The sequence below is a fragment of the Aquarana catesbeiana genome, linkage group LG06 (assembly GCF_042186555.1).
Source record: "Aquarana catesbeiana isolate 2022-GZ linkage group LG06, ASM4218655v1, whole genome shotgun sequence".
NCBI classification, from domain to species: Eukaryota; Metazoa; Chordata; class Amphibia; order Anura; family Ranidae; genus Aquarana; species Aquarana catesbeiana.
The window spans coordinates 94,870,256-94,883,967 of NC_133329.1; positions in this window are offsets into that span (position 1 = coordinate 94,870,256).

The following is a 13,712-nucleotide window of genomic DNA, read 5'->3' on the forward strand; positions in this document are numbered from 1 at the left end:
ATTTACCTTTTTATTTTTATTAATAAACAAGTGTGATTTTACTGTACTTCTGTCTCAGTCTGGTTCATGGTTTCTGACAGTAGACAAAGGCCATGAATTCAGAAGATACAATCTATCCACTTGTTGGTAATATTTTTTCCAGATTGGATGAGCAAGATCACCGCATGGATCAGTTTGCCATGGCGTTACAAACGCTCCTGAGTCGCACTGCTCACCTGGAATCCCCCACTGTGGCTGCTCCGGTACAGCCTGAGTTGCAGGCCATCCCTGCTGCGCCAGTCTCTGTGCAGGCACCCGCCTTGAATATTACCTCTATAAGAGGTATGTCTGGTTCCGCCCCGCTTCCCAAGCGATTTGGGGACGATCCAGTTCAATGCAGAAGTTTTCTCAACCAAGTTGAGATATACTTTGAGATGCTGCCCCAAGTGTTTCCCACGAACAGAAGCAAAGTAGGGTTTGCGATATCTTTGCTTTCTGAGAGAGCTTTGGCCTGGGCTAACCCTCTATGGGAGACGCAAAAAACTTTTGTCTTGAGTTACTCTGAGTTTGTGGCCTCCTTTAAAAGGGTATTTGATGTTCCCGCATGCTCCGCTTCTGCTGCCAAGTGCCTCATGTCCATCAAATAGAGTATGAGAACTGTTGCTGACTACGCCATTGAGTTCCGTACTCTGGCAGAAGAGGTTGCTTGGAACAATGAGGCCCTCGTGGCTACTTTTTCTCATGGTCTCTCAGATTCCATCAAGGTTGAGATAGCAGCCCGAGATATACCCACTGAGCTGGAGAGCTTGATCTCGTTTGCCATCCTCATTGACTCCAGACTCAGAGAAGACTTTCTTTTAAGGAGTGCTTGCAGAAGCCTCCTGTATGTTTGCCTCCGAGCTTTGCAGTCCCCGTGCCTTCCTCACCTCCAATGCCTCCTGGTACCGAGTCGGTCAGTGAAGATGAACCCATGCACTTGGGCTTCACGCGTCTCTCTGTGGATGAGAGAGCCTTTAGAAGGAGAGAGAGATTGTGCTTTTATTGTGGCCAGGCAGGTCACTTTTTGCAGTCTTGTCCTACCCTCTCCTGGGAACACTCGAACCTTGAGGTCCTGTCATGGACAGACCTTAGGTGGTGTTGTCGTCCCCAGTTATCCAGAAGGATAAGCCCCTGGTTTCGGTCACCCTTTCTTGGGCTAAGTCGTCTATCGAGATACCGGCTCTAATCGACTCTTGGGCTGCAGGCCTGTTCATTGATGCTGCCTTTGTATCAGAGCACTCGATTCCACTGCTGCTGCATGACACTCCACTTGCCATTCAGGCTCCTGACGGGAGACCTCTACAGCCTGCCCATGTGACTCATGAAACGGTTCCGTTGTCCATGGCCGTAGGGCCTCTTCACCATGAGATAATCCAATTCCAAGTGATTTCCTCTCCTAAGTTTCCGCTGGTTATTGGTTATCCTTGGTTACAGAGGCACAACCCCTCTTTTGATTTGCTACGTGCTGAGGTTCTCTCCTGGTCACCACAATGCAGTGAAACATGCTTCCGGCAAGGTAGCCAAGGTCCTGTGTACCTCTTCACTCTCCTCCCTGCCAGAGGAGTACCGTGATTATAGCGATGTCTTTGACAAAGGTCAAGCCGGTAGTTTGCCTCCACACCGGCCGTATGATTGCGCAATTGACCTTCAACCTGGTGCCACTCCCCCTCGTGGCCGGGTTTACCCTTTATCGGTCTTGGAGGAGTATGTTGCAGACGTACTTTCTCGGGTTAGTAGTACAGGATACCATCAACCCTATAAAGTGCTGAAAATTAGTGTGCAATAGTGCAATCTTCAGTGAACCAATTCATACCTAATACATGTGATCATATTTACAAAGTATAACAAACAAATATTTGGGGATTATGTGCTGAACCCCTAATTAAATATTAGGTTTTCACCAACAGGTCAGCATAAATACTGCCCTATCCGCAAAACCCATACACACACCTTAAACCAAATAAAATTAAATTAATTATAAATGTGCTAAACCATTGGTTTCCTGCAAACCTCTATATCACAGGTGTAAGCAGGACAATAGTAATAAGTGATAATAAAAATTATAGTCCATATAGTGATCAATCAAAATGTTCAGCTCCAATGTTCAAAATTAAATGTTCAAAATTAACTCCAAGCTGTGACTGAGGTGCTCTCAGATGATAATGTGACTTGTTGTGCTCCCCCTCAGGGGTCCCCACTCACCGACTCCCGCCACCCCGAAAGGGGCAAACAGCATAGGGTATCACGGTCACAGGCTCCTCTCCACCACAATCATCTGGGGTATCCGGATTGGTCTCCGCTCACCGAGTTCTATTTGGGGTATATTCTCAATGGCTCCTTGCTCCTCCGCTTCTCTGTCAGACTTCCGCGCCTACAACCAGCGCGCCAAAACCTCTGCACGAATCGCGCGGAGGTTTTGGCGCGCTGGTTGTAGGCGCGGAAGTCTGACAGAGAAGCGGAGGAGCAAGGAGCCATTGAGAATATACCCCAAATAGAACTCGGTGAGCAGAGACCAATCCGGATACCCCAGATGATTGTGGTGGAGAGGAGCCTGTGACCGTGATACCCTATGCTGTTTGCCCCTTTCGGGGTGGCGGGAGTCGGTGAGTGGGGACCCGTGAGGGGGAGCACAACAAGTCACATTATCATCTGAGAGCACCTCAGTCACAGCTTGGAGTTAATTTTGAACATTTAATTTTGAACATTGGAGCTGAACATTTTGATTGATCACTATATGGACTATAATTTTTATTATCACTTATTACGTATTACTATTGTCCTGCTTACACCTGTGATTATAGAGGTTTGCAGGAAACCAATGGTTTAGCACATTTATAATTAATTTAATTTTATTTGGTTTAAGGTGTGTGTATGGGTTTTGCGGATAGGGCAGTATTTATGCTGACCTGTTGGTGAAAACCTAATATTTAATTAGGGGTTCAGCACATAATCCCCAAATATTTGTTTGTTATACTTTGTAAATATGATTACATGTATTAGGTATGAATTGGTTCACTAAAGACTGCACTATTGCACACTAATTTTCTGCACTTTATAGGGTTGATGGTATCCTGTACTACCAACAGGGGTACTATTGAAGTTACAAGTGGTTTTAGGTACAAGGCACTATATAAAAAAAAAACCCTACCACGTCACCCCATTACCCTTAAGGGAGCGCCATACCCCAGTATACATGTCAAACATTTTGTGGGGTCTCCTTAGGGAAGCTTCTTCAGGGGGGCTGCACACCTTACATCTAGTCCTAAGTGCAGCGGTTTTATATATATATATATATATATATATATATATATATATATATATCTAGTACTTTCTCTGGGTTTCATCCGCAAATCCTCATCTCCTGCTGGTGCTGGTTTCTTTTTTGTGAAGAAAAGGAGCTGTGAACTGAGACGTTGTATTGATTATAGGTGTCTCAATCGTTTCACGGTTAAGAATGCCTACCAGATCCCGTTGATTACAGAGTTAATTGACCGCTTCAACGGAACAATGGTTTTCACTAAGCTTGATCTGAGAGGGGCTTACAATCTCATGAGGATTAAGGAGGGCAACAAGTGGAAAACTGTGTTTAATACCAGAACAGGCCATTATGAGTATCTTGTAATGCCTTTTGGCCTTTGTAACGCCCCGGCAGTTTTCCAGGAATTTATTAACTATGTCCTCCGAGATTTGTTGCATTTATGTGTGGTGGTTTATCTTGATGATATCCTCATATTTTCCAAGTCCCTGGAGAGCCACCACACAGATGTCTGTCGTGTGCTTCAGAAATTAAGAGAACAATCTCTATTGTAAACTGGAGAAGTGTGAGTTCCATCGGGAACTGGTTAAATTCCTGGGCTATGTCATTTCCACTGCTAGTTTTTCGATGGACCCAGAGAAACTTTCGTCAGTCCTACAGTGGCCTCGACCCATTGGGTTACGTCCTCTGCAGCGTTTCCTGGGTTTTGGCAACTATTATCGGAAGTTTATTCGTAACTTCTCATCTCTGGTCAAGCCCCTGACCGATATGACCAGAAAGAACGGTAACCCACAGAGTTGGTCTCTGTAATCCATTAAGGCCTTTTAAAGTCTCAAGGCTGCCTTTGTTTCTGCTCCTGTGTTGGCACATCCTGATCCTACGTTACCTTTTATCCTTGAGGTTGATGCTTCTGAGACTGGTGTTGGCCCCCATCTGTCTTAACGTCCTACCTCTGAGAGTGCTATGCATCCTTGTAGCTACTTTTCCAAGAAATTGTTACCTGCCGAGTGCAATTACGAGATTGGTGACAGAGAGCTGTTGGTAATCATTTTAGCCATGAAAGAATGGAGACATCTCCTCGAGAGGCACCACTGTGCCGGTTCTCATTCTTATTGACCATAAGAATCTCACATTCTTGTCTGAGGCTAAATGCCTCTCTCCCAGAAGGGCGAGATGGGCTCTTTTCTTGTCAAGTTTCAATTACATTGTCTGTCTCATTCTTACCCAGTACTAAGAATGTAAGGGCTGACGCCTTGTCACGACAATTTTCCTCCACTTCGAAGTTGGAGTCGGTTCCGGTTCCTATGATTCCTCCTGATCGTATTCTGGCTACGGTTCGCACCAGTCTTACTTCTCCTTTGGGTGACAAAATTCTTGCTGCTCAGGTTGATGCTCCTCCTGAGAAACCTTGTGACCGCCGTTTTGTCCCAGAGTGTCTCCGTACTGCCGTGCTCCAGACTTACTATTCTCCCAAGGCAGCTGGCCGCCCTGGTAAGAATCAACTAGTTTGGGCCATTTCCCGACAATTCTGGTGGCCTAGTCTATGTGCTGATGTAGCTGCCTGTTCCGTGTGTGCTCAGAGTAAGACTCCACGACACCTTCCAGTGGGCCTCCTACAACCCATACCCAATGGAGAGAGGCCCTGGACCCACCTGTCTATGGATTTCATTGTGGAGTTGCCCAACTCCCAAGGCAACACAGTTATCCTTATGGTGGTTGACCGGTTCTCAAAGATGTGTCATTGTATTCCACTTAAGAAGTTGCCCACATCTAAGGAACTGGCTTCCATTTTTGCTCGGGTGATCTTTCGCTTACATGGGCTACCCAAGGTGATTGTCTCAGACAGGGGTAGTCAGTTTGTGTCCCGGTTCTGGCGAGCCTTTTGTGCACAGCTGGGAATTCAGCTTGCTTTCTCCTCTGCGTATCACCCGCAGTCTAATGGGGCCACAGAACGAGCCAATCAGTCCTTGGAGCAATTCCTACGTTGCTATATTTACAACTTAATTACATTACATTACAACAACTGGTCAGACCTATTACCATGGGCAGAGTTTACTCACAACAGTGCCTTGAATTCTGCTTCCTGATTGTCTCCGTTTGTGGCAAATTATGGTTTACAACCTTCCATGTTTCCTGACTTGTTTGTTCCGCAGAGTATTCCTGCACTAGAAGAGCATCTCTGTGGTCTTCGTTCCACTTGGGCATAAGTCTAGGAGGCTTTGCGTCATGCTAATGATAGGTACAGACTCCTTGCTGACCACAGACGTCTGCCTGCGCTTTCCTACCGGGTTGAGGACAGGGTCTGGCTGTCATCTCGCAACCTCTGACTTCGTGTTCCCTCACTGAAGTTCGCACCTCGGTTTATTGGGCCTTTCCGTATCCTTCACAGGATTAACCCAGTGGCTTACGCGTTGGACCCTTCTCCTAGTATGCGCATCTCAAATGTGTTTCATGTCTCCTTATTGAAACCGTTGGTCTGCAACAGGTTGAGAACCATGAGGAGTATGAGGTACAAGCCATTGTTGACTCCCGTAGGTTCCGTGGGCCCATACAGTTTCCCCTCAAGCCCGGTGGTCCTCCGAGGGGGGGGCGTTGAGGAGGGGGATACTGTCAAGGCTGGCTTAGCCCTTCCTTCTCTGAGCTGGCTGCTCAGCTGTAAGCTCTCATCTCTCTCCACAGTTAACCAGTTGTTGTGGATCTGCTCGTCAGTCCCGCCTACTCAAAGATCTCCAGCTCACTTCATTCCTGCCTTGGTCACAGCACAAGAAACCATCTCCTGTGTTCCTGTTTAAAGACTGGCTTTGCTGACATCCCTTCTGGCGCATTATCCTGCTTGCTGTTCCTCTACTTGGATCCCTGACTTCTGGCCTGGCTGATTACCCGATCTGGTTACTGAACTCTGGCTATGCTTTGACTACGCTTACTCTTTTTACCTTTTTATCTTTATTAATAAACAAGTGTGATTTTACTGTACTTCTGTCTCGGTCTGGTTCATGGTTTCTGACAGTACCCCCATTAAGGTGTTTCCCCCTCTCTATTTGTCCTGTTTACCATTCTCATTGAAAGTGAAAGTAAAAGAAAATCATGCATTTTGGGTTGTCCCCAGAAAAGTAATTTAGGGGAAATCCTCCAGTGTGGACACTAGTTCTGGTGACTTGGGGGTCCCCAAGGAATTCCTAAGAGGTCCTCCCAGAATCGCGCCCCCTGGGGCACTCAGCCCGGAATGTCTGCGACCGTCGGGTCTCCCAGACCCGGTGCGTCATGGATCGGGGTAAAGGGCCAATGACAGTGGTCCTTTACCATGTGATCATGCTGTCCAATGATGGCGTGATCACTTGTAATCCAACCAGAGCTCGTCCGGTTCGGGGCTCCTCACGCCAATCAGTACAGCGTGGGAGGAGAGGGGGGAGCTGGGTGCAGCAGCGCTGTGGGCTGGATCTGAATTTCCCACATCGCTGATCTGTGCCCAGCCATGGCTCATCCATCTATGTTCCATCTGTGCTCTTCTCCATCCATGGCTCATCCATCCATCCCTGCTCCATCCATGGCTCATCCATCTATCCGTGCTCCATCCATGGCTCACCCATCCCCATCCATGGCTCATTCAAGCTCATCTGTGCCACATCAGTGATCATCTGTGCCACATCTGTGATCATCTGTGCCACATCAGTGATCATCTGTGCCACATCAGTGATCATCTGTGCCACATCAGTGATCATCTGTGCCATATCAGTGATCATTTGTGCCACATCAGTGATCATCCGTGTCACATCATTGCTCATCCGTGCCACATCAGTACTCATTCGTTCCACATCCATGCCCCATCAGGTCTCATCCTTGCCAAATCCATGCCACTACAGTTCCCATCAATGCCATTACAGTGCCTCACAAAAGTGTAATAGGTAGTCAAATTAGATTTGAAATGTATGCCCCTAGAACGCCTGATGGTGCTCCCTGCATGTTGGGCCTCTGTATGTGGCCAGGCTGTGAAAAAGTCTCACAAATGTGATATCGCCATACTTGGGAGAAGCAGCAGAATGTATTTTGGGGTGTAATTTTTAATTTTTTTTTCTATGTACATGCTATGCGTTGGAAATATCTTATAAATGGACAACTTTGTGTAAAAAAAAAAAAAAAACGCGGTTTCATTTTCTTTCCACATTTTCCAAAAACTTGTGCAAAAAAATTACATGTTCAAAAGACTCATAATGCCTCATAGATTATATTTTGGGGTGTTTACTTTCCAAAATGGGGTCATTTTTTGGGGGTTTCCATTGCCATGGTGCTCCAGGGCCTTCAAAAGTGTAATGCCCTGTACACACGATCGGACATTGATCGGACATTCCGACAACAAAATCCATGGATTTTTTTCAACGAATGTTGGCTCAAACTTGTCTTGCATACACACGGTCGCACAAAATTGTCAGAAAAAACGATCGTTCTGAACGCGGTGACGTAAAATACGTATGTCGCGACTATAAACGGGGCAGTAGCCAATAGCTTTCGTCTCTTAATTTATTCTAAGAATGCGTGGCACTTTGTGCGTCGGATTTGTGTACACACGATTGGAATTTAACCGATCGGATTTTGTTGTCGGAATATTTTATAACCTGCTCTCAAACTTTATGTGTCGGAAATTCCTATGGAAAAAGTCTGATGGAGCCCACACACGATCGGAATTTCCGACAACACAATCCGATCGCACTTTTTCCGTTGGAAAGTCCGACCGTGTGTACAGGGCATAAGAGGTAGTCTAGAAATTATATGTGTAATTTATGTCCCTAGAACACCTGAACTCCCTGCATGTTGGGCCTCTGTATGTGGCCAGGCTATGTAAAAGTCTCACACATGTGGTATCACCATACTCAGGAGGAGTAGCAGAATGTGTTTTGAGTTGTCATTTGTGGTATGCATATGCTGTGTGAGAGAAATAACCCGTTAATATGACAATTTGGTGAAAAAAAAAAAGAAAAAAACCTTCATTTTGCCAAGAATTGTGGGAAAAAATTGCAACTTCAAAAAACTCACAATGCCTCTTACTAAATACCTTGGAATGTCTGCTTTCTAAAAAGGGTCTCAATAAATGAGATAGGCCATCAGTACATCAGGTGTGATCAATTTAACCACTTCAGCCTTGGAAGAATTTACCCCCTTCCTGATCAGAGCGTTTTTTGCGATTCAGCACTGCGCCGCTTTAACTGACAATTGCGCGGTCGTGTGACTCTGCACCCCAAAAAAATTGACGTCTTTTTTTCCCACAAATAGAGCTTTCTTTTGGCGGTAATTGATCGCCTCTGCTGTTTTTATTTTTTGCGCTATAAACAAAAAAAAGAGTGTCAATTTTGAAAAAAAAACGCAATATTTTGTACTTGTTGCTATAATAAATATCCCCATTTTTTATTTTAAAAAAGCTAATTTTTTCTCAGTTTAGGCCAATATGTATTCTACATATTTTTGGTAAAAAAAAAAATCGCAATAAGTGTATATTGATTGGTTTGCGCAAGAGTTGTAGCGTCTATAAAATAGGGGATAGATTTATAGCATTTTTATTATTTTTTTTTTTTTTTTTTTACTAGTAATGGCTGCGATCTGCGATTTTTATCGTGACTGCGACATTATGGACACATCGGACAATTCTAACACATTTTTTGAACCATTGGCATTAATACAGTGATCAGTGCGATTAAAAATGTATTGATTACTGTAAAAATGTGGCAGTGAAGGGGTTAACTATGTTCCCTGGGAGGTGATTCTAACTGAAGGGGGAGGGGACTAACTAGAGGAAGTGACGGATCGTGGTTCCAAGCTAATTAGAGCTGCACGATTCTAGGCCAAAATGAGAATCACGATTTTTTTGCTTAGAATAAAAAGATCATGATTCTCTCACGATTCTCGCAACGTAATTTTTTTAGGAGAGAGAGAGAGGGTATTTTGAAGCTATCAGGACCTGATGGAAGGAGTAATGGAGTGAGCTCCATAGAGCTGTCAGTGGCCATGTGGGGGTATGGAGCCGTCAAGGCACACACCATAGCAGACAAAGGTTGTGTATAACATGTGCACAGAGGAGGCCCAGCACTGACACACAGGCCTTGCCGCCAGCACACAGGAAAGGCCGAGGCTTCCCTCTAGGCATCCCCCCCCCCTGTGCTCTGCGGGCGCTCGGCTCTCTCACTCACCTCCTGTAGATGCCATCTGTAATTCGGTTCCATTTTAATGGGCGCCGGAGTTTACTGCAGTCCGCATTCTGCCACTTTATTCTCCCGACGTCCTCCTCCCGCCGCACCCACCCGAGGCCTTCCCCGTCCACCGAGACAGCACTCACACCCGCTCCAGGAGTTGAGTGACGTCAGACGTTTCACACCGGCTCCAACGGCTTTTCCTCCCCTCCGCAACAGGGAAACAGGAAATATCCCGGGGACACCATCGATCGGTGCGTGGCGCATGCTTTTAATGTGAGCACATAAATTGCTTGATGGGTCAGAATCGCCCAAAATCTGGAGTTGCAATCGCGGCGGGCGGAGAATCGCGATAACGATTCTCCGCAATTAATCGTGCAGCTCTAATTTTAGTGTAAATATGAGATCTGAGGTCTTTTTGACCCCAGATCTCATATTTAAGAGGTCCTGTCATGATTTTTTTTTTTTTTTTTTAAAGAACAGTGTAACAATAAAAAATAAACATTTTATCTATTATTACATAGATTAAATAAGTGCAAAAAATTACATACAATGCATAAAAACCATAAATAATACCCTGATGATTAACATGTGTAGAGAACAATACACCATCCTGGTGCAAAATATTGGCGAGGGTCAATACAATATGGATAACACCTTAAAAAAGAAAGAAAGGGTGCACCAGTCATGTGCATTATCCTTTGGTTGTAAATTTATTAAAAACGATAAAAAGAAACTACTCACAAACAGACATAGAAGATCTCGAAGTATAAATAGTTTTCGATTAGCAGCATTCAGTCTAGGATGAACGGAGCTCTCCAGAGGTCACAGAAGAACTCACAGGGATCACTGCCAACTGACGCGTTTCGAAGGGAACACCGCTTCTTCCTCAGAGCTCAGCAGTGAAACCTCCTTCAGCAGTCCCCATATACATGGGTGTGTGTAAAAATGCACCTACAATCAGCGAAAATGCCTAGGGCCCCTCCCTCTTCCGCCTTCAGCACGGAAGAGGGAGGGGCCCTAGGCACTGAGGGCGGAAGAGGGAGAGGCCCTAGGCATTTTCGCTGATTGTAGGTGCATTTGTATGTGTCTATGGGGACTGCTGAAGGAGGTTTCACTGCTGAGATCTGAGGAAGAAGGGTTCCCTTCCAAACTCTTTTGTAGTACTTAAGCCACATACACACGATCGGATTTCCCAGACGGGAATTGTGTGATGACAGGCTGTTGGCGGAATATCCGACCGTTTGTACGCTCCATCGGACAATTGTTGTCGGATTTTCTGCAGACAAATGTTGGATAGCAGGCTTTAAAATTTTTCTGCGGACAGATGTCTGTTGTCGGATTTTCCGAGCGTGTGTACACTAGTCCGTCGGACAAAATCCAAAGTACAAACACGCATGCTTGAAAGCAAGGATGAGCCAGAAGTGGTCGGTCTTGTAAACTAGTGTTCATAATGGAGAATTAACATTCATGACGTGGCAAATTATGAAATCTCGAAATGCAGCGCACATTCTCTTCTTCTTTAATTTAGATAATAATGAAGCGCTTTGCTGGTGATACTGATGGAGTTATTGCAAACAAATTTTCAAAGGCTTTTTTTTTCTAATATCAAGAATAATATTATTATGCTTTTTATTTTTTTTTGTTGGTACAACACCATTATCCCGTAGTTTTTAACATCAAAGATACAACTATGTTGGTGTCCCTTGTCAGTTTTACATTGTATTTTTTTAAATGTAACTGCCTACTACCAAACTGTCATTTGAAGTAAAACACATAGCCAAGTATTATTCTCCACAATTTTTTTTATTGTGCATTAAAAAAAGAAAACAAATAAAATTAGACATGCTATCTGCAACTAGAACTTAACCAAAAAGTGCATTCTATGCATCCAAAAATATAGAAAATGTAACAAATCAAAATATCATTATTCAACCAAAAAATGAAATAAAAGCCTTGTGTATGTGTTCTGCTTCTTAATATAGGGGGTCAACAATGCCAAGAGTTGGTGAAAGCAGGGATCCGTCATACAGAGATAATTCCAAAAAACATCTGGATTATTCTCCTGGAGCTCCCGCAGCAAAGGCATATGACATAATTGGTCACGATTAATAAAGCAACCAATTTTTGGTCCAAGAACTCCTCCTCCTGTACTGGACTTGGGTCAAAGCAATAACTCCACAGCCTATAATAAATAACAGTTATCTCCACCTATTCTGCAACATGTCTGGTTGACGAACGGCCGTTCAGAAACAAATTGAAAAGCGCAAATTGAAAAGTGCAAATCAACACTCACCAAACTTCTACTAACACAGAATTAGCAGAAGGAGCCCAAAGGGTGGCACTAAAGAGCTGAAAAACCACGTAGTATGTCACTACGTTCGTGTTTGTTGGCTGACAATTCCTTGCCATTTGTATGCAAGACAAAATCCAGGAACACGCCTTCAGGACAAAAGTCAGAGGTTTTGTCTGTGTAAAATCCGATTGTGTGTACGAGGCTTTAGAGCTGGACGTTCCACAGCAGAGTATTGTGTCACAAGAGGATGCTACCGAGGATCACTACTAAACCATCTAAAATTGACTGGATGGAGAATTTAAAGCCCAGATTGAAAGTACACAGAGCAGACTTTTTCATCTTATGCACAGCTGCAGTGTTTTCTGAATAACATTTGCAATGCACTGATGGACTTGGATTGCAGGACTAAATTAAAGTATTAACCTGTTAGAGAGAAAATGCAGTTCTGAGTTAGACAGATGTATGCAGATACTCTCCTTCAATAAGCTAACCACTCCAGTTTCCTACATGCATACCTGTTTGCCCCAATTACTACAGGAATGTGCATCCCCTCTTTTATTAGTACCACAGCGCACAGTGAACTACAGTTTCCAGCCCCCAAAGTATATGAACCAGCAGGTGTAGTCTCAAAGAAGGAGAAGACCATCTATTAGTTTGCCAGGGGTCCTGCAGCTTCCATCAGTGATCTGGACAGGTCGGAGCAGAGCATGAAAACAAAAAGGCAGGAGCATGGGATCCCATTAAAAACTTAGTAACATTTATTGACTGTAAAAATAAGAACACTTACATCAAAGTGGCTCTGTATGACAGCTGGTGTATGTTTTGTACAGTGTTCTACCTTGTGGTTGCACTCTATGTCTGTCCTGCTCTCTTTTTCTCCTCTGTGAGCCCTAGACCTCTGCAGGTGAAATTCAGTTTTACCAATCTCCTTTAGGCAGAATGAACACTGAAGCATGCAGCTCTGATCACTTCTAGGTTTAGAGCTGTGAAATCCTGGCTGCAAAGGCATAGCTCCCAACTGTCCCTGATTTTGAGGGACTGTCCCTGATTTGGAGCAATGTCCCTCATTCCTCCTCATTTGTCCCTCATTTTGGTCTGATCTATATAGATGTATATAAAATGCACTTTTTATCTATCAAAAAGTGTTTTCCAGTGCTAAACCTTTCATTTGATTTCTAAAATGCTACATTTGTAAATTTCAAAAGCCAATATAAAGGAATAGTAGTGGTAAAAAAGCACTTGTGGGTTCAACCAGTCTTGTTTTTTTGTACAATTCTTCTTTAAGGGGGTGTGGCAAGGGATGTGTCCTATGCCTGCATACTTTTGCTGATAGGCGTCCCTCATTCCCATCTCAAAAAGTTGGAAGGTATGCAAAGGACAGGTCAGCAGCAAATCAGGGACTTTGTATCTCCAATCTGCACTGGCCCCCAAAAAATTAAATGTCAGTAGCTACAAATACTGTATGGCTTTGTGAATGGTCCTGCAACCTTCTTGGACCTATGACGTGTCCCAGAAGGCTGCGGTCAAAGAGGGGGGGCGAACCTCCGCTCAGATCGCCTAGGTGATCTTGGCGGAAGTGGGAGTGTCAAAATGAGTTACTCACTTTCCCCCAAAGTGTCCAAAAGCAGTAGAGGAGTGAGGGTTTTTCTTTTTGAATTAATAGATGTTTATTGAGATTTTGAAGAAAAGTACAAGTATTCAGTAACAGGAACAACAGCAGTCCACCAAAGCACACTACCTGCACAAGTGTAAGAGATTACAGAATTTAACATTCCTATGTTACAAAATTGTGCAATGGCATGACTTTGGGGTTATAATCTGGGTACAAGTAGGTGTATGATAGCAATTCAATTTACTTTATAAATAAAGTAAAAAAAAAATGCAATAAAAATTAATATATAGCAAAAAACAAAAAAACTGGGAGAACACTGGGAGAAAGATAACTTAATATTGTTGCACTACTACA